General features: G+C 44.2%; 1 long non-coding RNA gene across 1 annotated transcript in view; it reads right to left on the bottom strand.

The window, feature by feature from the left end:
* Positions 1-1,410: 1,410 nt before the first annotated feature.
* The window catches only part of LOC134344957 (uncharacterized), a 169,732-nt gene continuing 144,007 nt past the window's right edge, over positions 1,411-27,135 (bottom strand). Inside the window, exon 3 of the long non-coding RNA XR_010017573.1 lies at positions 1,411-1,444. This is a non-coding gene — a long non-coding RNA (uncharacterized LOC134344957). The remainder of the gene's footprint in view (positions 1,445-27,135) is intronic.

The following is a 27,135-nucleotide window of genomic DNA, read 5'->3' as shown; positions in this document are numbered from 1 at the left end:
ACTATACCCCTTGCAAATCCTCTGGGTTCCCCCCCACTTGTCTTTCTCCCTGGACCTCCTGTCCCATGATCCTCTCATATCCCCTTTGCCAATCACCTGTCCAGCTCTTGGCTCCATCCCTCCCCCTCCTGTCTTCTCCTATCATTTTGTATCTCCCCCTCCCCCTCCCACTTTCAAATCTCTTACTAGCTCTTCCTTCAGTTAGTCCTGACGAAGGGTCTCGGCCTGAAAGGTCGACCGTACCTCTTCCTAGAGATGCTGCCTGGCCTGCTGCGTTCACTAGCAACTTTGATGTGTGTTGCTTGAATTTCCAGCATCTGCAGAATTCCTGTTGTTTGCGTAGTCACTTGATTGAATTCAGTTTGGAGCTGAGCAAGGGAAACTGACATAATGCTGACATAATTAATTACTGATCTCCCAACATGTTGTCTTATCTATCAAGTACTTTCCATTATCATCAGAACATTGCTAAACATTGCAGTTGTATATGCTCCCAACACGTTCCCTGGCATCATGTTTCGGGCACCTACCATGCTCTGTGTAAAAAATGTGCCTCATAAATCTCCCTTAAACTTTGCCCCTCTCACTTTAAACCTAAAAGCTGTAAATTTTCTCAGCCCCTTTCAGGTACTTGCCAGTGAGATTTTATTCATCAGCAGTTGTAAATGACGTTGTTTCTATTTTCATGATTGGATTGCTCTGTTTGGAGCTAATAACGATTGAGGGTGGAGTGGCCTTCTTTTGTCCAATAATTCTAATGATTGTACACACCGCAAATATCGTGACCTGTGCTTCCTTATTTAAATGCTGATTGACCAGGTGCACATTTCCAAAACTTTCTGCTTGCAGTTCAGTTTTCTGGTTTTAATTTCGTTCTGCACTGATGCAGTGCACTCAGCTCATCTCAAACGTGAAATAAAGCTTGGAAGAGGAGAGAATCTTAACGGTGGTAGAAAAGAGAAACATGTTTCAAAAGGACATTGTAACAAAGTAAACTCACAACATCACCTTCATGGAGATTGGCAGTGATGTGCACCATTACAATGCACCGCGTCAGTTATTGAAGCTTCATTTAGTTAATAACATGGTGTTTTTAAATTGGTGTAATATTGTTAGATGTTCTGAAGTACAGGGAAAAACTTTGTTTCGCATGCCATCCATTTCAGCACATCAGTACATTGAGGTAATACAAGGGAAAACAATAACAGAATGTAGAATGAAATGTTACAGAGAAAATGTAATGCGGGCAGGCAATCAGATGCAAGGCCATAATGTGGTAAACTGCGAAGTCACGAGTCCATCTTATCGTACTAAGGGATTGTTCAATAGTCATAACAGCAAACTAGAAGTTGTCCTTGAGCTTGGTGGTGCAGGCTTTCGGACATTTGTGTCTTCTGCCTGATGGAAGGAGGGAGAAGCAGGATGCGAGTGGGTCTTTGGCTGCCTAATAGAAGCAAAGAGAAATGTAATCATCAGTCCGTGAAGGGGAGGCTGTCCTTTGTTGATTTGTATACTGATTGTTGACGCTTTACAAACAGAGTAGCTGACATAGTCATACTTCACACTATGCTGAAGGAAAATATTAGCTCATTTTTGTCCTCATTCTGTTTCTTCAGCTCGAGACTGTTCTTTCAGCATCTTGAAATAGCTGGTAATGTAATATATCAAACATTTTCCTAAAGTTGTTGCATTTATTAAGCAAAAGTAAAATTGTTGTGAATAAACATTAAGTACTATGCGCAGTTCAGGTTGCCTAGCTATAGGAAAGATTTCATTGAGCCGAAAAGGATTTGGAAAAGACTCAGGAGGAGGCCACTGGGACTGTGGGGCTCGATTTATCAAGAGAAGCTTGATAAATGGGACTTATTTTCCCTGGAACATCAAGGGCTGAGGGGTTTACCTTATAGAAATTATAAAATCACAAAAGACGTAGATAAGGTGAAGAGTCACAGTCTTTATCCCAGCATATGGGAGTCTAAAACTAGGGGAACTAGGGGAAAAGAAAAGCTCTTAGATAATTTTTTTTTCCTTCCCTTCATTATATCTGCTCAGCTAGGACCGCAGAGATGCCAGGCAGGATAGTTGAGTGCTCCCCTTGCGGGATGTGGGAGGCAGGGAGACCTCCAGTGTCTCTGACAACTACAACTGAGAGAAGTGCAGGCAGCTGCAGCTTCTAACAATCTGCATTAAGGAGTTGAAGCTGAAACTGGATGAACTCTGGATCATTCGGGAAGATGAAGGGGTGATAGATAGAACATATAGAAAGGTAGTCACATCCAAGATGCAGGACACAGGAAACTGGGTGACAGTCAGGAAGGGGAAAGGGGTTAAGGAGCCAGTGCAGAGAACCCCTGTGGCCATCCCCCTCAACAACAGGTATGTCACTTTGGATACCGTCAGGGGGATGACCTAACAGAGGAAAGCCACAGTGGTCAGGTCTCTGGCACTGAGTCTGCCTCTGACTCAGAAGGGAAGGTGGGAGAAGAGGCACACTGTGGTGATAAGGAATTTGTTAATTAGGGGAATGGACAGGAGGTTCTGTGGGTGAGAATGAGATTCCCGGATATTATGTTGCCCCCTGGGTACCAGAGTCTGGGGTATTTCAGATTGAGTCCTCAGCATTCTTAAGTGAGAGGGTGAACAAACAGAAGTCATGGTCCATGTAGATACCAATAACATGGGTAGGATGAGTGATGAGGTTTTGCCTAAGGAGTTCAAGGAGTTGGATGCTAAGTTAAAGGGCAGGACATCCAGAATTGTGATCTCAGGATTGCTACCTGTGCCACGTGCTAGTGAGACCAGAACTAGAAAGATTATACAGTTTAACACATGGCTAAGGAGTTAGTGTAGGAGGGAGGGCATAAGATTTTTGGATCATTTGGCTCTCTTCCAGGGAAGGTGGGACCCTGTACAGAAGGGATGGTTTGCAACTGAACTGGAGCGGGACTACTATCCTCATGGGAAGGTTTTTTAATGCTGCACGTGGGGCTTAAAATAGAATTACAAGGGATGGGAACCAGAGTGCCAGAGCAGTTCGTGGAGAGGTTGTGGAGGCAGATGTTGGGAAGCCCTCAGACAAAGTTAGGAATCACAAGGTTGAGCATGGTACAACTAGTGTCCTGAACTGCCTACATTTCAGTGCAAGAAGTATCGTAGGAAAGGCAGGCAAGTACTGAAGCTGAGGTCGCTGGTTTACAAACAGAGCAAAATTGTTGATAGGGCAAAATTGCAGACAACAGGATGAATTGCAATATTAAAGATGGACAAAATTGAAAAGAGTGAATACAGGACTAAAGATGTTGTATTTGAACATGTGCAGTGTATGGAAAAAGGTAGATGAATTGCAGCACAGTTGCAGGTTGGTAGGTATGATGTTGTAGGCATCAGAGAATTATGGCTGAAACATTATAGATGGGAGCTTAATGTCCAAGGATACACATTGTATCAAACGGACAGACAGGAAGGCAGAGGGGGTGGTTTTGCTCTGTTAGCAAAATGTGAAATCTAATCATTAAAAAGAGGTGACATAGGATTGGAAGGTGTTGAATCTTTGTGGATAGAGCTAAGGAACTGCAAGGGTAAAAAGACCCTGATAGGAATTGTATACAGACCCCGAAACAGTAGTAAGGATGTGGCTTACAAATTACAATGGGAGATAGAAAATACATGCCAAAAGGGCAATAGTCATGGGCGCATCAGTATGCAGGTAGATTGAGAAAATCAGGTTGGTGCTGAAAATCAGGAGGAATTTCTAGAGTGCCTATGAGATGGCTTTCTAGAGCAGCTCATGGCTGAGCCCACTAGAGGATCAGTTATTCTGGATTGGGTGTTGTGCAATGAGTCTGAATTGATTAGAGATCTCAAGGTAAAAGGACTCTCAGGGGATGTGATCATAATATGATCAATTCACCCTGAAATTTGAGAAGGAGAAGCTAAAGTCAGATGTATCAGTATTACAGTGGAGTAAAGGGGATTATAGAAACATGAGAGAGGAGCTGGCCAGAATTTATTGCAAAAGAACACTGGCAGGGATAATGGCAGAGCAGCAACGGCTGGAATTTCTAAGAAGGTAAAGGTGGAATATGAAAGTAAGCTAGCCAATAATATTTAAGAGGATACCAGAAGTTACTTCAGGTACATAAGGTGTAAAAGAGAGGTGAGAGTGGATATCGGACCACTGGAAAATGATACTGGAGAGAGAGTAAAGGAGGACAATGAAATGATGGAAGAACTGAAAAAGCATTTTGCATCAGTCTTCACTGTGGAAGACACCAGCAGTATGGTGGAAGTTCTAGGTATCAGGGGTGATGGCTTGGGTGATGTTACTATAACTTGAGAGAAGGTTCTTGGGAAACTGAATGGCCTGAAGGTAGATAAGTCACCTGGACCAGATGATGTACACCCCAGGGTTCAGAAAGTGGTGGCTGAAGAAATCATGAAGGCATTAGTAATGATCTTTCAAGAATCACTGGATTCTGGAATGGTTCCAGAAGGCTGGAAAATTGCAAAGTTACCCCACTCTTCAAGAAGGGAGAGAGAGGCAGAAGAAAGGAAACCAGTTAGCCTGATCTCAGTAAGGATGTTGGAGTTGAGGTCTCAGGGTACTTGGAGCACATGATAAAAAGGCCATAATCAGCATGGTCTCCTCAGGAAAATCTTGACTGACAAATCTGTTCAGATTCTTTGAAGAAATAACAAGCAGGATAGACAATGGAAAATTGGTTGATGTTGTGTACTTGGATTTTCAGAATGCCTTTGACAAGGTGCCACATATGAGGCTGTTTAACAAGCTACAGGCCCATGGTATTACAGGAAAGATTCTAGCATGGATAAAGCAGTGGCTTTCTGATGGGAGGCAAAGTGTAGGAACAAAGGAAGCCTTTTCTGGCTGGCTGCTGGTGACTAGTGGTATTCCACAGTGGTCTGTATTGGGGCTGATTCTTTTTATGTTATAAGTCAATGATTTAGATGATGAAATTGCTGGCTTTGTTGCAAAGTTTGCAGACAATATGAAGATAGGTGAAGGAGCAGGTAGTTTTGAGGAGGTAGAAGGACTTAGACAGATTAGAAGAATGGATAAGAAATGGCAGATGGAATACAGTGTTGGGAAGTGTATGGTCATGCACTTTGGTAGAACAAATGAAAGGGTTTACTATATTCTAAATGGAGAGAAAATACAAAAAATGGAGTTGCAAAGGGAGTTGGGAGTCCTTGTGCAGGATTCTTGAAAGGTTAATTTGCAGGTTGAGTCTGTGGTGAGGAAGACAAATGTGATGTTATCAGTCATTTCAAGAGGACAAGAATATAAAAGCAAAGATGTAATGTCATGACCTTATGAAGTACTGGCCAGCCTCAATTGGAGTGGTGTGAGCAGTTTTGGGCCCCTTATCTTAGAAAGGATGTGCTGAATGTTCAAAGGAGGTTCATGAAAATGATTCCATGTTTGAATAGCTTGTAATATGAAGAGAGTTTGAAGGTTCTGGGTCTGTATTTGTTGGAATTCAGAAGCATGGATCGTGACCTTATTGAAACCTATTGAATGGGTGAAAGGCCTTGATAGGGTGGATGTGGAGAGGATGTTTCCTATGGTGGGAGATTCTAAGACCAGAGGACACATAACAGCCTCAGAATAGAGGGGCATCTTTTTAGAATCAATATGGGGAATTTCTTTAGCCAGAGAGTGGTGAATCTGTGGAATTCTTTGCCACAAGCAGCTGTGAAGACCCTGTTTATGTACATTTAGGACAGAAGTTAATAGATTCTTGATTGGTCAGGGCATGAAAGGATATGGGAAGAAGGCAGGAGATTGGGGCTAAGAGGAAAATCGGATCAGTCATGATGAAATGCTGGAGCAGACTCGATGGGCCAAATGGCTTAATTCTGCTTCTATATCTTTGATCCTATGGTCTTATGGAATAGGTTTAAGGTGAGTGAGGACCGATTTAAAAAGGACTTGAGGAGTAACCTTTACATATAGAGGTTGGTGTGTATGTGGAAGGATTTGTTGCAGCCACAGATTGTGCTGCCGTGTCTGCGTGCCCTTGCAGGTGGGCTGCGGAACGGGCTCAGCAATCATGTGTGTGAGTATTCACATTCCAGCCAATTACTGTTTCATTGTGGTGGAATTCCTTCCTCTTGTGCCTGTCTTGTCGAGACTTGACCAAAAACACAGCAACATCTTCGCCTCTGCCTATCCTCATCTTTGTTCCGGGAAAGATGACTATCATTTAGATTGACTCTGTAAAGGAGCGGTATTCATATAGTACTAAGTTACTGTTTGCTAGCTGCAGGGTCTTGTTAGCTTTAAGGCAGAGAGTTTTAGTTAACTGCTCTGTTGGTCTAGCATTTAATGTTTTATCTTTAATTCTGCTCAGAACTCACTAAAAGTCAGTAAACTCTTCATATGCTTCAGTGTCTCTTCCTCTGCACTTGGGCCATAACTGCAGACTTGTGTCCTCTAAAATGGACCCAGTGGAGAGGGAACAGCTGATCTCGGCCCTGGATTTTGTTGGGCAAGTTGGAAAGAGGCTGAAGTCGGTAGAGGCTGTCTTGGCTGATGTGGCTCATGCAGTGCGACAGCTTCCTGTAGAGTGGCAAACTCAGTCCAAGCCAACTTTTGTTGGTCAGATGGAGAAGGATTAAAGTTAGTGGAGTCTGGGTTGGCTGAAATGGCTCGTGCAGTGTAACAATTGCTTTCAGAGTGGAAGGTCCAGTCTGAACAGAATGAACAGCTGTCTGCGGCGATAGTTCAGTAACTCACCACAGTCAGGCAGAGTCAGGTGGCAGCCATTACTGCAATACAGCAGCAGCAGCCCTTAGCCAGGACAGTCACTCTCCCAGTATCTCCTACATCTTCCACTGTAGCAATCTCATCAGCCTCAGCCACTAGTGCCCCATTTCTTCCAGCCGTTTCATCCTCTGGGCAGATAATCCACTAATCCCAATGGCAGCAGGAGCTTTATTACCCAGGAGCTGAATATCCAAGCACAGCCAGGTTAGCTTGGTGATGATGCGTGTAAACTGGCTTACATGAGGACTCTCTTAGACGGATCCCCACAGTGCCTGTTCATTGCTCTGTGAGAACAAAGAGATCTGGGAATATAGGTTCTTAATTCATTAGAAGTGGTGTCACAGGTAGATAGGGTTGTAAGGAAAGCTTTTGGCACATTGGCCTTCATAGGTCAAAGTATTGAGTACAAGAGTTGGGATGTTATGTTGATGTTGTACAAGATATTGGTGAGGCCTAATTCAGAGTATTGTCTGCAGTTTTGGTCATCTACCTAATGGAAAGATGTAAATGAAATTGAAAGACTACAGAGAAGATTTACAAGGATGTTGCTGGGACTGGAGGACCTGAGACATGAGGAAAGATTGAATGGGTTAAAACTTTATTTCCTTGAACGTAGAAGATTGAGGGGAGATTTGATAAAAGTATACAACATTATGAGGGGGCATAGATAGGGTAAATGCAAGCAGGCTTTTCCCACTGAAGTTGGGTGAGACTACACCTAGAGGTTATGGGTTAAGGGTGAAAGGTGAAACGTTTAAGGAGAACATGAGTGGTGAAAGTGTGGAATGAGATGCCATCGCAAGTTGTGGATGCGATTTCGATTTCAACATCAACAGTTAAGAGAAGTTTGGATAGGTACATGGTTGGTAGGAGTATGGAGGGCTACAGTCTGCACGTAGGTTGATGGGACTGGGCAGTTTAAACGGTTACACATAAACTAGATGGGCCAAAGGGCCTGTTTCTGTGCAGCAGTTTTCTATGACTCTATGCCTCTAATGGATATTATCAGAGAACATACATCTATGATAATTGTTATGATTAGTAAGGGGTTGAGGATTTATTTTTCACTCTGAGGAATGTGGTTGGGTAAGAGAAGTGATGTAGGGAGCTATGTGGTGGTTGATTAATTCCTGGATCACATGAGTTGTAAGTTTGTTGAAGTCATAACTTACATTCTTGAGGTCTTCAGTAAGTGGAAGGACAACTCTCTGCCTCCACACTGGCCAATGACTGCACCATTGACCTCTTACCCAATACTGGTCTTCCCTGGGGCCAGTAGTATTCCCTCTCTCGTTCTGGTGGCCATCGAAGAATACATCAAGGAGTCATTGGCCTTAGGATTGATCTTTCCATCAACCCCGCCAACAGGGGTGGGTTTCTTTTTTGTGAGGCAGAAGGATGGCAAGCTTCATGTCCGCACTGATTATCGGTGCTTCAACAACATCACAGAGAAGAGCTGCTACCTTCTTCCCGTGCTTGCCTCTGCATTTGAACGATTCCAAGGAGCAACCATATTCTCCAAGATCGGTCTAAGCAATGCTTACAACCTGGTTTGTATCTGAGAAGGGGATTTGGTCAGGTCAATACTCCTGCTGTTTTTCAAGCCCTGGTCAACAATGTGCTATATATTAAACCAGTTTGTTTTCATGTTATTTTGATGAAATTCTGGTCTGCTCTTTCTAGGAATATGTCCAGCATGTCTGAAGGGTTCTCTGATAGCTCTTCAAGAATAATCCTTATAACAAGCTGGAGAAATGTGAGTTCCATTAAGAGCAAGTGTTGTTCTTGGGCTATATCCTCACTCCTTCCAGTGATCAAATGGAGCTGTATAAGGTTCAGGCAATCACAGAAAGGTCTAAACTATCTACTGTCAAATGTGTGAAGTGCCTCAGGGAGTTTACAAACTTCTATCACTGCTTCATCAGAAATTTCAGTTCCATTGTGGCCTCCAGAAATGCACTCATCAAGACAACCTCTGCAGGATTTCGTTGGACAAGTGAAGCAGACCAATCATTCCGAATGATGCTTCACCACTGCCCTCGAGCACCCAGGACCATCACGTCCATTCATTGTTGAGGTGGATGCATCAGACATCAGCATTGAAGCTATACTCTCCCAGTGTTCTTCTCTGGATAGTCAGTTGCATCCCTGTGCCTTTCTTTCCTGTCGCTTGACTCCAGCCAAGAATAACTATGATGTTGGAAACAGGCAACACACATCAAAGTTGCTGGTGAACGCAGCAGGCCAGGCAGCATCTCTAGGAAGAGGTACAGTCGATGTTTCAGGCCGAGACCCTTCGTCAAGACTAACTGAAGGAAGAGTTACTTTCCAATCTCTTACTAACTCTTCCTTCAGTTAGTCCTGATGAAGGGTCTCGGCCTGAAACGTCGACTGTACCTCTTCCTAGAGATGCTGCCTGGCCTGCTGTGTTCATCAGCAACTTTGATGTGTGTTTTTTGAATTTCCAGCATCTGCAGAATTCCTGTTGTTTATGTTGGAAACAGAAAACTTTTGCCTGTCAAGGAAGCCCTGGAAGCGTGGTGACACTGGCTAGAGGGGGCAGAGCACCACTTTTTGGTGTGGAGCAATCACAAAAACTTCTATGTCCAGGACACTGAGAGCCTCAGCTCCCATCTTCTTCATCCTGTTTCACCTGCACCTGTAATTCCGGCTGCAAGAATATGAAGGTTCAATGTGCCTGAGAACAACATCAATCCAGAGCCCAAATTTCCTCGCTTGTGCATTGCCAGTCCTGTGATTTGGGAAATAGAGGTGGAGGCGAGGGCCACCAAACACTCGGATCCAGGCCCGGGTGGGGGACCTCCCAACCAGCTGCTTGTCACTGCCAGGATGGGGGTCACTCCTTCCATCTGATTGACATCCACAAATTCAAAGGACCCTGGAATTGATCAGGAGATGATTTTGTGTCCCAGGATGTCCACAACTTCATCTCTCCCTGTTCCACTGGTGCCCAGAGTGAGACAACACACCAGTGCCCTGCAGGCCTGTTCTGCCTGCTGCCTGTGCCTCACCATCCCTGGTCCTACCTCTCGATGGAATCCAACAATGGTCTGCCCCTCTCCGATGAAAACACCACAATTCTGGTGGCTGTGGCCCAGTTTTCCAACGCTGTCCACTTCATTGCTCTCCCGAAGCTCCTGTTGGCTCGTGAGACTGCCACCCTGATGGTCCAGCCCATGTTTGGGCTGCACGACTTCCCTCAGGATATAGTGTCTGATCGAAGACCACAATTCACATCCTGTTTTTGCAAGGCCATCTGTTCTCTTTTGGGAGCCACTGCCACCCCCTCATCTGGTTTCCACCCTCAATCTATTGGCCAGACTGAGAGAGCGAATCAGGAGGTGGAGATAATCCTGCACTGCCTTGCCTCTTCCTTTTTTTTTGGCGTGTGCATGCGTGCGTGCGAGTCTGTGCGTGTGCGTGCGTGCATTCATGTGTGCACGATGTTGGCGGGACGATGTCTTTTATTTTTCATGGATTTTTACAAGGTGCAGAGCGAGAGAGAGACTGTGTGGTGAGCCACTCCTCACACAGACATTTCACAGTATTTTTCCCTTTATCTTACGTGGTTGAGTTGCGATCTCGACACTCAACCCGGCATGGATGGAAAGCGTACTCGGGAACGGACTCTACTGGATTCGAACTCGGGAACCTTTGTTCTGGAGTCCAGCGCTGATGTCATTGCGCCACCAGCCGGCCTGCCTTGCCTCTACCAACCCCACATCCTGGAGCTCCCAATTGGTCTGGGCAGTGATTGTCCACAATAACCTCCAGTCATCCTTCACTGGCATGTCCCCTTTGAATGCCAGAAGGGACCACACTTCCCTGACTAGGAGATTGACATGGGAGTTCCTGCTGCTGAACAGTTGGTCCAATGCTACAAGCACATGTGGAAGCAGGTCAGGGCTTCTCTACTGTGTGCTCAGAAACAATGTGCCCGACAGGCTGATCAGCTGCATTGATAGTTGAGGCCTCTCAAGCCAGGGGAGAAAAGCTGGTTGGCATCTCGGGACCTTCCCTTAAAAGTTGACAGCCGCAAGTTGGCTTTACGCTATGTGGGACCATTTGTAATGGAGAAGGCTACGAACAAGATCTCACATAGATTACACCTACCCTCATCAAAGAAATTTCATTCACTAGCCAGTGACTACTTCCCCACTTGCTCCAGTTGTCCCCTCCCCCTCTTCCCAACTTGGTGGGTGGGTTCTTGTCTATTCTGTGCTGCTTCTCTCGGCATCTTGCTGGGTTGTAGGGTACCATATTTGGGAGAAATGCACATAATTCACAGCCACCAACATTGTGTAGGGGTTTCACTTTAAGAGGCTGGTCTGACATGATGACGTTGTTATGTAAGGATTTTTAGCACACTTTGGTGTGTAGATTTTGGAGTTCAATAAAATGTTTTATAAGTTCATTAAGTATAAAATGCCTTACTTCATTTTATTTGCCAAAACTTCAACTGTGCTTTCTTTCACAGATGCTGCCTGGCCTATTGAGTTCCTCCAGCATTTTGTGTGTGTTGTTTGGATTTCCAGCATCTGCAGATTTTCTCATTTGGTGACCCTGATGCTCTAGGATAATTCCAGAGTTATTGAACATGCCAGCCAATGCAATCACTTTGAAACTGCTGGGGTTTTAGGAGCAAAATGCTGTTGCTTGGTTTGGACAAGTTCACAAGTTCACCGCCCAGTTCACTCTGTCAGAAATCTCTGTGGAGAACATCAAATTCTACTACGTGGTAGTGTCACTCAGTAATTCCATGATAGCAAGAGTGGTGTGTCTGCATGAATACCCACCTGAACACGATAAATACTGATTGCTGAAAACTCAGTTTTATGGACTTTTGGACTATTGGAATCCCAGCGTGCCAAACACTTGCTCTCCTTGTAAGGACTCAGCGATGGTAAGTCATCGGAGCGAATGGACCACATGTTGTCTCGCCTGGGAAATCACCATCTTTGGTTCATATCTAAAGAACTCTTCATGCAGCAAATGTCTGATCAAGTTTGCATGTCCCTTGCTAATTCACCCATTAGGAATGCTAAAAAGCGCCAACCGCCTTGCAGCTTCGACAGTGCCAGTGCATTGGGACATCAGAGGTCTGTGAACACCGTGGATCTCAGCTGCCAGCATCACCTACTGTACATTATGGACACCCTTTTGGGGTCATGTTTCCTGTGTGACGAGTGCTGAAGTGAGTGGGCTGCCAGCATTGCCTATTGATGAGAAGGCAAAGAGTGACGAAACCTCACTGGGGACCGCCAATGGCAGCAGGATCCAGACTTACGGGACACAATGGGTGATGCTCTGCTTCAGTGGGCGATGTTGCACATGGGAGTTTGTCCTGGTTAAAGCGTCTAGACCTCTGCTTGGTGCAGCTTTCCTGTGTGCCCAAGCAGTGTTAGTTGATCTCAAGATCTGCTGGTTTGTGGATGTCAAGGACATTGAGTTGTTATCCTGCTCCCCAGTAAGTTCCCCACAATGACTCTGTCAAGCGCTTATGAGTTTTCTCAACTGCTGAGTGAATTCCCAGACCTCACGAAGCACACATTCTCCACGAGAGCCACAAGACATGGGGTTGAACACCACATTCCCACAACTGGTCAGCTGATCCATGCCCTCGCGCGTAGACTGGACCCAGAAAAGCTGACAACAGCGAAAACTGAGTTTGTCAACATGGAAAGACTCAGCATTGCACGCTTGGATAGCCCCTTGGATTCACCCCTCCATTTGGTCCCTAAGTCTGATGGTGGTTCCGCCCATATGGTGATTAAGGATGCCTTAACGAGGCCAACACCCCTGTTCATTACCTGGTCCCACACATCCAAGACTTTAGAAACATAGAAAACCTACAGCACAATACAGGCCCTTTGGCCCACAAACTTGTGCCGAACATGTCCTCACCTTAGAAATTACTAGGCTTACCCATAGCCCTCTATTTTTCTAAGCTCCTTGTACCTATCCAAAAGTCTCTTAAAAGGCCCTATCGTATCCATCTCCACTACCATTGCCGGCAGCCCATTCCACGCATTCACCTCTCTGAATAAAAAACTTACCCCTGACATCTCCTCTGTACCTACTCCCCAGCACCTTAAATCTGTGTGCTCTTGTGGCAACCATTTCAGCCCTGGGAAAAAGCCTCTGTCTATCCACACGATTAATGCCTCTCATCATCTTATACACCTCTATCAGGTCACCTCTCATCCTCCGTCACTCCAAGGCAAAAGGCTGAGTTTACTCAACCTATTCTCATAAGGCATGCTCCCCAATCCAGGCAACATCCTTGTAAGTCTCCTCTGCACCCTTTCTATGGCTTCCACATCCTTCCTGTAGTGAGGCGACCAGAACTGAGCACAGTACTCCAAGTGGGGTCTGACCAAGGTCCTATATAGCTGCAACATTACCTCTCGACTCCTAAATTCAATTCCATGAGTGATGAAGGCCAATACACTGTACACCTTCTTAACCACAGAGTCAACCTGCTCAGCCGCTTTGAGAGTCCTATGGACTCGGACCCCAAGATCCCTCTGATCCTCCACTCATCTGTTTCCTGCCTGAGAGTCTCATAATTCTCCTCACTCCAATTAAACGCTTTTCTAACTTATCTGTTCCTATCTCTCTCCAATTCTATTGTAAAGGAGATAGAATTATGATCACTATCTCCAAAATGCTCTCCCACTGAGAGACCTGACACCTGCCCAGGTTCACTTCCAATACCAAATCAAGTACAGCCTCTCCTCTTGTAGGCTTATCTACATATTGTGTCAGGAAACCTTCCTGAACACACCTAACAAACTCCACCCCATCTAATCCCCTTGCTCTAGGGAGATGCCAATCGATATTTGGGAAATTAAAATCTCCCATCACGACAGCTCTGTTACACACCTTTCCAGGATCTGAGTCCCTATCTGCTCCTCGATATCCCTGTTACTATTGGGTAGCCTATAAAAAACACCCAGTAAAGTTATTGACCCCTTCCTGTTCCTAAGCTCCACCCACAGAGACTCCGTAGACAATCCCTCCATAGCATCCACCATGGCAGCTGTGACACTATCTCTGATCAACAGTGCCATACCCCACCTCTTTTGCCTCCCTCCCTGTCCTTCCTGAAACATCTAAAACCCGGCACCTGAAGTAACCATTCCTGCCCCTGAGCCATCCAAGTCTCTGTAATGGCCACCACATCATATCTCCAAGTACTGATCCATGCTCTAAGTTCATCCGCTTGTTCACAACACTCCTTGTGTTAAAATAGATGCATCTCAAACCTTCGGTCTGAGTGCATCCCTTCTCTATCACCTGCCTATCCTCCCTCTCGCACTGTCTACAAGCTTTCTCTATTTGTGAGCCAACCTCCTCTTCCCCAGTCTCTTCAGTTCGGTTCCCACCCCCCAACAATTCTAGTTTAAACTCTCCCCAGTAGCTTTAGCAAACCTCCCCGCCAGGATATTGGTCCCTCTGGGATTCGAGTGCATCCCGTCCTTTTTGTACAGATCACACCTGCCCCAAAAGAGGTCCCAATGATCCAGAAATCTGAATCCCTGCCCTGTGCTCCAATCCCTCAGCCACGCATTTATCCTCCACCTCATTCTATTCCTAGTCTCACTGTCGCATGGCACAGGCAGTAATCCCGAGATTACTACCTTTGCAGTCCTGCTTCTCAACTTTCCTCCTAACTCCCTGTAGTCTGCTTTCAGGACCTCCTCCCTTTTCTTGCCTATGTCGTTGGTACCAATATATACCACAACCTCTGGCTGTTCTCCCTCCCACTGCAGGATATCTTGGACACGATCTGAAACATCCTGGACCCTGGCACCTGGGAGGTAAACTACCATCCGAGTTTCGTTCCTGCATCCACAGAATCACCTGTCTGACCCCCTAACTATAGAGTCCCCTATCACTACTGTCTTCCTCTTCCTTTCCCTCCCATTCTGAGCCACAGGGCCAGACTCTGTGCCAGAGGCGTGGCCACTGTTGCTTCCCCCAGGTAGGCCATCCCCCCCAACAGTACTCAAACAGGTTTACTTATTGTCAAGGGGGATAGCCACAGGGGTACTCTCTAGTACCTGACTCTTCCCCTTCCCCCTCCTGACTGTGATCCACTTGTCTGTCCCCCGTGGCCCCGGTGTGACCACCTGCCTATACAGTAACTCCTTTCTATCACCTCTTCGCTCTCCCTGACTGTTTAGCCAAAAAGTTTTTTTTTCAAAGTCAGTCTAGTTAGAGGCTACCATTAGGTGCCTGTGTGCTCAGAGATCATTCCCAAAACAGCTGTGATAACCCTGTTTGGCCTTTCGAGTTTCTGTACTTGCCATTTGGACTGAAAAATGCAGCACAGACTTTCCAATGGCTGATGGATTGTATTAATAGTCTTAGATTTCTTTTTGTTTACCTCAATGACGTACTGGTCACCAATGCATCCAAATCTGAATGCATATCTCATCTCCACACACTTTTCGAGTGCTTAAGCCAACACAGGTTGATTATTAACCTTGCAACTGTGCCTAAGGAGGGGGAATTTCGCAACCATGGACTGCTTCACTGCGTCTATGTTCACTTGCAGACGGGCTGCAAAAAAGGTTCAGTAATCACGCTCATGAATATGCATGTTGCAGCCAATCAGTGTTTCACTGTGGTGGTTTTTAACTCCTTTCCAGTTGTTGCAGTCTTGTCAAAACTTGATCAAAAGCACAGCAATGTCTATGCCCCCTGCCTACCTTCATCCTTGTTCCAGGAAAGAAGGCAACCATTTAGATCGACTCTGTAAAGGAGCAGTACTCATTTGGTATTAAGTTAATGCTTCCTAGCCTCAGTGTCAGTGTTAGGATTTAACTTGAGCGTTTTAGTCAGTGACTTTGTTGACCCAACCTTTACTGATTCTGCACAGTTCTTATGACCAGTCAGTGAGCTGTTTATCTGCTTCAGTGTCTCTCCCTCTGCGCTTGGGCCCGTAACCGAACACTTGTGCCAGGATTTGCCAAAGGAAGCTGTGAAGGTGGGCTTATTACAACATTCAAAGGCAGATGAATAAGCAAGAATTTTAGAGGAATATGGACTGAATGCAAACAAATAGTGATCGAGTCTTACGGCATACAAGTTCCCATGCCACCAGTGTTGCCTACCTGCTCGCATTTAGACAATAGACCTCTAAACCTTTCCTATCCTACCTTTCTAAATGGCTTTTAAACGTTGCTAATGTGACTGCCTCAAACACAATTTCTGGCAGCCCATTCCAAATATGCAGCACCCTTTTTGTGAAGAAGCTGCCTTGACGTTCCTTCTCAATCCTTTGTCTCTAATCTTAAACCTATGCCCTCTTGTTATTACCACCTCCTCCCTGTGAAAAGGACAATGTACTTTCGTCCTTACTATGCCCCCCATGATCTTATATATCCTAATCAAGTTACCCCTCAATCTCTTACATTCCAGGGAATAAGGTCCTCATCGATGAAACCTCTCCTTGGAACTCAGGCCCCCAAATTTCAGAAAACTTCTTTTCTACACTCTTAGATTAATATCACCTCTCCTATAACAGGATGACCAAAACTGTACATCATAGTCCGAGCAAAGCCTCACCAACGCCTTCTATACCAACAACATCACTCACTAATTTCGCTATCTGAAAAAGGTCAATTTGCCAAATGACTTTACATCAACCTATCTATCTGAGATGCTTCCCTAAGTGAACAATGCACTTATGCTTCTAGTTCCCTCAGTCCCTTAACACGCCCCAAGGCATTTCATTCACTGGATTGATCTCTCAAAATGCAATATCTCACAATTATCTGGATAGAAAGCCCTCTGCTAATCCTTATCCCACATACCGACTTCCGCTAAGGCCCCACCTCCCCCTCGTACCCCATCTGTTACTCATTTTTATGCACATATTCTTTCTCTCACTCTCCTTTTTCTCCCTCTGTCCCTCTGAATATACCTCTTGCCCATCCTCTGGGTCACCCCCCCCTCCTTTTCTTTCTTCCCGGACCTCCTGTCCCATGATCCTCTCGTATTCCCTTTTGCCTATCATCTGTCCAGCTCTCGGCTCTATCCCTCCCCCTCCTGTCTTCTCCTATCATTTTGGATCTCCCCCTCCCCCTCCAACTTTCAAATCCCTTACTCACTCTTCCTTCAGTTAGTCCTGACGAAGGGTCTCGGCCTGAAACGTCGACTGCACCTCTTCCTATAGATGCTGCTTGGCCTGCTGCGTTCACCAGCAACTTTGATGTATGTTGATTAAGATCCTCTTGCAATTTGTCATAACCTTCTATATGCTCTTATGACACCAAGTATTTTAGTATTATCAGCAAACATACCAGCCATACCTTGTGCAAATCATTTATATAAAGGACAACATAAGGTTAAGGGTGAAAGGTGAAAAGCTTAAGGGGAAGATGAGGGGAAATCTCTTCACTCAGAGGGTCGTGAGAGTGTGGAATGAGCTGCCAGCACATGTGGCGCATGTGAGCTTGATTTCGAAGTTTAAGAGAAGTTTTGATAGTTACATAGACGGTAAGGATATGGAGGGCTATGATCCCAGTGTAGGTCGATGTGAGAAGGCAGATTAAATGGTTTGGCATGGACTAAATGGGCCGATTGGCTTGTTTCTGTGCTGTACTTTTCTGTGACTCTTTTATGGCAACAAATGTTCCACCACTGACCCTTATGGTACACAACTAGACGTAGTCTTCCAGTCTGAGAAACAACCTCTTTGCTTCATAACAATGAGCCTGTTATGAATCCCATTAGCTATCCTGCCCTGGATCTCATGTGATCTCACCTTCCAGAATATCCTGTCATTAGGGACCTTGTCAAAGGGATTGTTAAAATCCATATTGAGAACATGCAATGCCCCACCCTCACCCACCAGTCTAGTTATTTCCACAAAGAATTTCAAGAGATTTGTCAGACACAAAGCTGGAATGACTGTTACAAATCAGACTCTGTCTCTCTAAATGTTGTAGATCCTGTCCCTCAGAACTCTCTCCAGCAATTTACCCACTAATGTATCAGACTCACTGGCCGCAGTTTCCTGGTTTGTTTTTGCTATACTTTTTAAACAATGGTACCACATTAGCCACTTTCCAGTCCTCTGGAACCACACTTGTTGTCAGAGGTGAAGCAAAAATCCCCACAAGGATCTTTGCAATTTGTTCTCTGGCTTCCCATGAAGTCTAAGAATCCCCGGGTCAGGCCCTGGAATTTAGTCACCTTAATGCCTCTAATACTTCCTCCCTGCAAATTTGTACACGGTCTAAGATATCACCACTCATTTTCCTTGGTTCCTTATTCTCCATCGTTTTCTCCACAGTAAAAATGGAAGAGAAATATGCATTAAAAATCTCTCCCATTTCCTGTTCCCCAAACATATGGTTGTGCTGATCTTTGAGGGGACCTGTTTTCTCCCTAGCCACCCGTTTACTCACCTTGCCTGTCAGAACTTTCTACTATCCTCTTTCTTCTATGTTCATGTCTCCCTTAAGTGCACTCCTATTCTTCTTGTCATCATCAACAGGTTTACTAGTTCCCAATTGTTTATGTGTAGTGTATGGCTCCTCTCTTTTTCTTAACTAGAGCCTCAATATCTCTCATTTGACAGGGTTTCTGAAACCTACGAGCCTCGCCCCTCACCCAGCTGTGAGCTGCGGGCCCTGAACTCTTGACATCACACTTTTCAAAACCTGCCACTTGTTAGATGCTCCTTTCCCTGTTGACAACCTTGCCCAACCAAACTCTACAAGTTGCTGCCTAAAAGTTTCAAACTTTGCTCTACCCCAGTTCAGGACCCTGACCTATGAAGCAGATATATCCTTCTCCATGACTATTTTAAAACAAATAGAATTGAATCCAAAGTGCTCACTGACAGACACTTCTACCATCTGTGCTAGGAGGAGGATGGACTAGCTTACATAGACATCTTGGTTGACATGATATTGCTTATTTGTTACAATTATTCGCAAACTTTAATGAAATCATTCTTCATTTGCAAGGAACTGATGTGAATCATATCAATCGTCTCCACATTTTGTCCAAATTAACCCTATTTAAGTGCAACATTGTTCATCATAACCTTTTCCAATTTCCAAGTCTTTCTGATTTCGAAGAGAAAGAAAGAATACCAGATCATGATCTTCAAATATATTCTGCCCATCTGTGTGAGCTGTATAAAGACTCATCAGAGAGATTTTAGGATCTTCTCTCGATGCAAACTCCAGATTGGGTAATAAATCCATTCCTGAACACTTGTAATAAGGAATTAACAGGAAGGCTGGAGGAAGAACAAATCGCTCTAGATAATGAATTTGAGCTGAAGCTGAGGTTGAAAAAATCATATCCAGACTTTTGGTTGCAGGAAGAAATCTCTGGATGCTATCCTGTACTGTGGATAAAGGTCTAGATGTTCTTTATTGCTTTTCCAACATCATATTTAATGGAGTGTGGTCTCAGTGCAGTCGACCAACTTCTTTAAAAGCAACGAAACAGACTGCAAATTACTGAACGTGGGTATCTGAGACCTTGAGTGATATTTAGCCTGACGGTGAGAAGCTGATATGACTGCACAAAGCCCATCCTTGTCATAGAAAAGTGAAAAAGCAGCAAAGTAGTGAATAGTTGGGCTACCAATGTACACTCTAAAATTGCTTTTTCTATAATTAACTAAAGAAATAATTTTATTTGCAGTTTTAAATAGACTTGAATAATTTTTGCAATTATTTGTCACTGCTTTGAATTTGCAGTTCCTATTTTCTTTCACTGTGCATTGTAAATCAAAATCCTTTATGGTTTTTATGAAGTGGTTGGAAAGGGAGGGGGAGGGTGTTTAGTGCTGAGAATGTGGTCTTGGAGCCTCGGGGTGGTTATTCAAAAAAGTTTGGGAACCACTGGTCTATATCCTTCCACTCTCTCCCCTTCTCCTCTTTATCTCCACTTCATACTGGCCATCTTGCCTCTCTACTGTCAGTCATGATGGAGAGTTTTGACCTGAAACATTGGCAATTCCTTTCCTCCCACGGATGCTGCTCAACCTACAAGTTCCTCCAGCATGTTGTTTCCAGATTCAAGCATATGCAATCTTTGTGTTTACACAAGGACCAACTCCCTGGCTACTTTCTACAATGGAGGTACTGGGTTTACCAGTTGTATTTGGATGACCCTTAAGAGATCTGGACATCTTATGGTCAAACAGAAAGTTGAGAACTTTCTCAAGTACGAGTATGGAGATAAAATTAATGCACTACACTGTATACATGGATTTTAGAAGGACATTTGTCAAAGTCCCTCATGGGAGACTAATCCAGAAGATTAAGATGCATGGGATCCACGGCAATTTGGCTGTTTGGATTTGGAACTGGATCGCATATAGGAGAGAGAGGGTAGTGGTTGAAGGGACATTCGAGCTGCAGGTCTGTAATTAGTGGAGTTCCACAGGGATCTGTGCTGGGAACTCTGCTGTTTGTAATATATATAAATGATCTGGGTGAAAATGTAGAAGGGCATGTTGGTAAATTTGTGGATGATATGAAGAATAGGGAGTTGTGGATAGCGTAGAAGACTGGTAAAGAATACAGCACGATATAGACCAGTTGTATATATGGGCTGAGAAATGCCAGATGGAGCTTAACCCAGATAAATGAGGTATTGCACTTCGGTAGGGCAAATGAAATGGTAGGGCAAGTCCTTAAGAAGTGTTGCTGAGCAGAGAGATCTTGGGATTCAAGTTCTTAGCTCCTGAAAGTGGCTGCACAATTCTATAAGGTGGTTAAGGAGGCTTATGGAATGCTTACTATTATTAGTTGAGGCATTGAGTTCAAAAGTCTGGAGGTTATGTTACAACTTTATAGAAGGCCATATCTGGAGTATTGCATACAGTTCTGGTCACCACACTATAGGAAGAATGCTGAGGCTTTGCAGAGGCTGCAGAAGAGTATCACCAGGATGCTGCTTGGTTTAGAGGTTATGTGCTATCGTGAGAGGCTAGATAAACTTGGGTTGTTTTCTCTAGAGTGGCAGAGGCCGGGGCTAGATCGGATTGAGGTTTATAAGATTAGACAGAGTGGACAGACAGTATCTGTTTCCCAGGGTTGAAATGTCTAATACCAGAGGGCATGGATTGGAGGTGAGGAGGAGTAGGTTTAAAGGGGATGTGGGGGGATGTTTTTTACTCAGAGAGTTGTGGATGCCTGGAATGCACTGCCTGGTATGTGGTAGAGGCAAATACATCCGAGGCTTTTAAGAGATGTTTGGATAGACACATGGATATAAGGAGGATGGAGGGATATGGACAAGGTGTAGGTAGGAGCAATTAATATTTGGGAGGTTTGATTTGTTTTTTGTTTGGTCCAGCACAACATTGTGGGCTGAATGGCCTCTTCCTTTACTGCATTCTACTGTTCTATGTTCTATACACCTCTCCTCTATCCTCCTATTACTATGGAAGTCCGAAAAGGCTCGCAGAAGCAATGGGTTGGACTTTATACCATAAGATCCATCTGATACCAGCAGATGCTGACTGATTTAACAGTTTATTTCCATTACTTTTTGTTTCTGCTCCTCTTGTCCTTATCCCCATGCATGCATTGCCACTGCTTGGCAAGAAATACAGAACCAGGAATGAATGATCTTTCCATTATCTTACTGGGGAATCTACTTGTTTTCTGACTGACACTGGAAACTGTTGAATGAAAAATAAAATCCGGGGAAAAAACAATCATAGAATATTAGTAACTACCATCTATGTAAAGACTGCTATGAAACAAAGGCACTATAAAACTGCTTCATTCTGTATGGATGATCTGTTAGTTGTATCCTAGTGTTGATGATCACAATGGTTGCAGCAATGACAGAGGAGTTATTTCTGAAGATCACAGCTACGAATGAAATATATTTAAAAAAGTCTTCTCTCTCCCGTCACAGCAGAAATTTTCTAGGGGCAGCTGTTGAGAATTTTTCGGTTAACAGATGTTTCTGATTGTGGAAACACTAAACTGGATTAATCAGTAAATTCCAGTGATTGAGCTTGAAGCACACACGAGAGAGAGAGAGAATTCTGGCCACCTTTCAGAACAAATGATTTAGTCTTCAATGTGTGCATCTCACAAATGCCCATTGTAATATCTGGAAATGCATGTGCCATGGTAAAATGATGTCAGTCTAGCAAATTTGCTTCGATATTGAAGGGGTGAAAGCCAAGCAGGGCGAGGGGGAAAGTGTGGGCACCAATGCATCAATAGGCTACAAGTTGAGTCTGTTGGACTGGATGGGGATAAAAATAAGTAACCAGTAAGGTGAGACAAATTTTAATTCAACTTTAAAAAGCTGAATAAAGTACAATGTAACAGTGCCTTGAATCAAAGATTAGAATCAGACTAAAGCATTAAACTATAAGAATGTGGAAAGCAAAATGTGAACTAAATAAGGATTAAGTTTACATTGTGACAGGACATGACAGCACAAGGCACCAGAGGATCAGAGGAGCAAGAGATGCAGTATTCATCTTCAGTCTGTGGAGCTCTCATTTAGTGTGAGTGGCTTAGAGCTTGAGGAGGCTCACTGAGAGAAGATTGGGTGATATTTGTTGTGTGGAAATTTAACTGCAAAGGCTTATTTGGTGGGGAGAGGTAAATGGTGGGTCCTGGGGAAATAGAGGCTACAGTGGTAAAGGATTCAAGCTGGAATACTCCGAGAGAACTGTTGTTTCAACAGATGATTTGAAATGGTGAGTAAACTAACACAGAGAAAAGTTAAAATATAGAACATCAAACAGTACAACACAGGAACAGGCCCTTTGGCCCACAATATTGTGCTGAGCCAGCTAAACGGTAAATCAATACTGCCCCCCCAAAAAAAAACTAATTCCTCCCACCTACTCAATGTCCATATTCCTCCATCTTCCTCATTTTCATGTGCCTACCTAAGTGTCTCTTAAAAGCCTCTATTGTACTTGCCTCTACCACCATAACAGGCTGCGCATTCCGGGCAACCATGACACTCTGTGTAAAAAACTTACCTCTCACATCCCCTTGAACCAACCCCCTCTCACCTTCAATGCATGCCCTCTGCTATTAGACAGTTCTGCCTTGGGGCAAAGATACTTCCATGTCCACTCTGTCTGGAAACCACATATAAATTATGTCAAAGCAAAAATGTCAAAACCTAGAGCAATACTGAACAAAGCGCAAGATTTCTTAAATCAGGAATCTTTGTATACATTATACTGTTCACTTACAGTCCCATACATGACTTACTGTGTAGAGGTATGGGGAAATACGTACAAAACAAATACAAACTCAATTTGTCTACTCCAAAAGAAAATCATACGAATTGTAAATAAGACAAGTTATTATGAGCCAACCAATCCACTATTTATTCAACTAAACACTTTAAAATTCAGAGATTTTTAAAATAATACAAATTATGTATAAAGTAAAAAATGGACAGCTACCACAAAGTATCCAAAGGTTGTTTAAAATGAGAAAAAGTCAACATGATTTGAGAGGAACATGTATAATTCAAAAACAAAGGATAAGAACAAATGTAAAAAACATTGTATTTCAGTCAGAGGGGTGAATCTATGGAACAGTTGCAGTGAGAATTTAAAAACATGCACCACACTTAACAAATTTTTAAAAATTATTTAAAATTAATTTAATGAACAAATATAAAATACATGTTTTAAAATGAATGGGAATAATGTACAAACTTTGTAAATAAATGATACTTGGAATTGGATTTTGTGTTAAAAGATTATGAAATTTTTGTTTTGATGTGATGATTGATGCCAAATATGTCGTTGTATACGTAAGAGGGGTAGGCATAATAAGCTGTAGCTTCAGCCTACACCCTTTCGGTCTGTTTTAAAGAATATGACCTGTTGGGGCACCCTTTGAGAGAAGGGTAGTGCAGTCTGATGTGACCAGAATGAACATTAAATTTTCCTGAATGCTATTGCTATCTCTTTGATTTGGAAATTAAAGAAGAAAAACTCAGCTTATTAAAGAAGAAAGACGCATAGCAAGACAAATATGTGACCAGAATGAACATTAAATATCCATGAGGTAAATTTGAAGGAATCGGGCTTGCTGGGTCGGGTCTGGAATTAACTGTCCGATGTAATGATGGATTTGACCTTGAATAATCACAGAAGGATTCCATCGATTCCTAGTTGGAGTGACTTCTTTGGCACCAAAGGATGTCATTTGGAAGAGGCAATTGTATTGTTTGATGTTCTTCCTGAACTTATTTGCAATAGGTTCATCACTGCTGTACAAATTGAGAAGTTCATTAGGTAGAGGCTGCAAATTGCCTATCCTGACCTTTCCCTTCGCACAGCAGTAATGTGCGGTTTCTCCAGTGAATAGGAAGGCACAACAGTGAGGGAATTCTCTGGTCATCGAACCAACATCAGCAGAAATGTGACAGCATGCGAGTCGTGCATTTTACGTTGCTCTTTCTCTGTCAAGGTATTATCATCGAAAGCGACCATTGTCGTCTTCAGCAACTCTCGCAATAATTACTCTGCACCGCATATTATCGAGTTGATCTTTCCTTTTCTCCTCTGTCTCTTCCTCTCTCCTCCTTCTCTGCCTGTTTTTGTCATTCTGGAGACGTGCAGTCCTTTCATCCTTCGTCCCTTCATCTCTTCTACCATTTGTTCTTTCTCTCTGATCCTGGAGTCGTGCAGCCCTGGCCTGATCGGATTCTTGTTTTCACCTCCGTCTGTGCCTGTTGTTGTCATTTTGGAGACGTGCATGCCTGCCCTCCTCTGTCTTGTCTGCTCTCATCTTTTTTGTCCTGACTCTTTGATCCTGGAGTCATGCGGCCCTGGCCTCATCCGATTCTTGTTCTCTCCCTCTCCTTGCCACTTCCCGATGACATTTGACATAATCTCTTGACCATAATGTCCCCCTTCTCTTTCCACACTGCATAATTAGGCTATCCATATATTTTTACCCTAATGCTTGATAGAAGATAGGAAGCAGTAACAGCAAAGCCTCCAAGCTGCTGAGGCTGGCCGTGCGCATGCGTCGGGCTGTGACGTCGCGTTCTCCATGATGGCCGATCGGGTCTCGGGTGAAAGGCAGCCTGTTGATTTTTGGCGAATGAGCAATTTTATATGAATACATAACTCTGATCTTTGCCTGCATTCTGTAAGTTAGCGCATTTTAATTCGATTTAGCCAAAAAAAGTGCCACTGTAATGCATCGTTTTTGCTAATTGGAGGTCACAAACAGACAAACAGACAGAGCATGAGAGTTTTAGTAATATATAGATCTATGCTTTTTTGTTGTAATTTTGTCCTATGAAATCATCGTATTAAATCATCATTAAAAATGATACTTTTTGTTATGTTTGTACTGACCGAAATAAATTTCATTCATTCATTCATCTATGCCTCTCATAATCTTACAAATCTCTATCATATCTTCCCCCAGCCTCTGCCACTCCAGAGAAAACAACCCAACTCTATCCAGCCTCTCATGATAGCACATGACCTCTAAACCAGGCAGCATCTTGGTGAACCTCTTCTGCTCCCTCTCCAAAGCCTCAACATCCTTCCAATAGTTGGGCAACCAGAACTGTAGGCAATACTCCAGATGTGGCTTAAGTAAAGTTCTATCAAGTTGTAACATAACCTCTTTTTCCTTTTGAACTCAATGCCTCGCCTAATAAAAGCAAGCATTCCATATACCAATCCAAAATCCTGAGCTGCTGGATTAGGCAAGACTGGTTATGCTGGCGAATCTTTTCCTAATAAATACCAAATTCAACATATATCCTTCACAGGTCGATTTGAAACTGTCAATTGGTTTATAGTGAGTCTGAAAAAGCAAAAGATTTTCCAGAGAGGTTTTCGATTCATCGGATGGACCGCACGGCGTCTTCGGGCAAGATGACGGGAGGTGGTGTCTGCCTACTGATCAATACTGCATGGTGCTCGGACACAGTGGCGCTGACAACATCCTGCAGCCCGGACCTGGAACACCTGTCGGTGAAGTGTCGTCCCTACTATCTGCCATGGGAATTCACCTCGGTCATACTGACAGCGGTCTACATTCCCCCCCAGGTGGACATGGAGTGTGCTCTGAACATACTGTATGCCAACACCAGTGAGCTTGAGACCAGGTATCCGGAGGCTTTGCTCATTACAGCCAGAGACTTTAACCAGGCCAACCTCAGAAAGGCACTGCCAAAGTTATACCAACATGTCTCCTGCCCCACTAGAGGCTCGAATATACTTGACCACTGCTACACAGCAGTCAAGGATGCCTACTGTTCCGTCCCACGACCTCACTTCGGAAAATCGGACTAGCAGACCGTACTCCTCCTCCCGGCTTACAAACAGAAACTGAAGCAGGAGGTCACGGTGTCAAAAGTGGTGTCGCGTTAGACGGAGGAAACTGATGAGGTCCTCCGTGACTGCTTTGAATCGGTGGACTGGTTAGTATTCAAGGACTCGGCAGCTAACCTCGATGAGTATGCCTCAGCTGTCACGGACTTTATTTGGAAACGCACGGCGGACTGTATGTCTCGCAAGATGATCTGGGTATTCCCTAACTGGAAACCTTGGATGAATTATGAGATCAAGTCCCTTTTGAAGGCTAGAGCTGCGGCTTTTAGGTCCAGGGATACCAGTCACTACACGGAATCCAGGTGTGAACTCCGGAAAGCCATTAAGGGCGCCAAGAGGCAATATCGAGCCAAGTTGGAAGCCCAGGCTAACCAGAAGGATGCTGGTAGACTATGGCAGGGTCTAAATGAGATCACTGGGCACAAAGAAAAGGCTGGGAATATCAATAACTGTGGCGCTTCTCTTCTTGATGAATTTAACGTACTCTACGCAAGATTCGAACAGAAGAGGAGCATCCCGCTCCCTCCGGATGAACCGGACCTGGTGGTATTGAGATTCATCGTCACTGAGGAGGACGTTAGAAGGGCCTTCCTGAGGATAAATCCAAGGAAGGCGACGGGCCCAGATGGCGTCCCAGGACGGGTTTTCCAGGCCTGTGCAAGCGAGCTAGCTGGAGTGTTTGCTTACATCTTCAACTGCTGCTTGCTTCAGTCTAAGATCCCCTAATGTTTTAAGAAGGCAACGATAATCCCAGTGCCGAAGAAGAGCAAGGTGGCATGCCTGAATGACTATCGACCTGTGGCTCTGACATCAATTGCTATGAAGTGCTTCGAGAGATTGGTTATGGCACACATCAACCACAGCCTACCAGTCAACCTCGACGCTTTGCAATTCCCCTACCGGAGCAACAGGTCAACGGCAGATGCCATCTCTCTGGCCCTACATTCCTCCTTAGAACACCTGGAGAATAAAGACGCAT

Source organism: Mobula hypostoma, chromosome 4 (genome assembly GCF_963921235.1).
Source record: "Mobula hypostoma chromosome 4, sMobHyp1.1, whole genome shotgun sequence".
Taxonomy (NCBI): Eukaryota; Metazoa; Chordata; class Chondrichthyes; order Myliobatiformes; family Myliobatidae; genus Mobula; species Mobula hypostoma.
The sequence above is the reverse complement of the archived record's forward strand: the minus strand, read 5'-3'. Positions and strand labels throughout refer to the sequence as shown.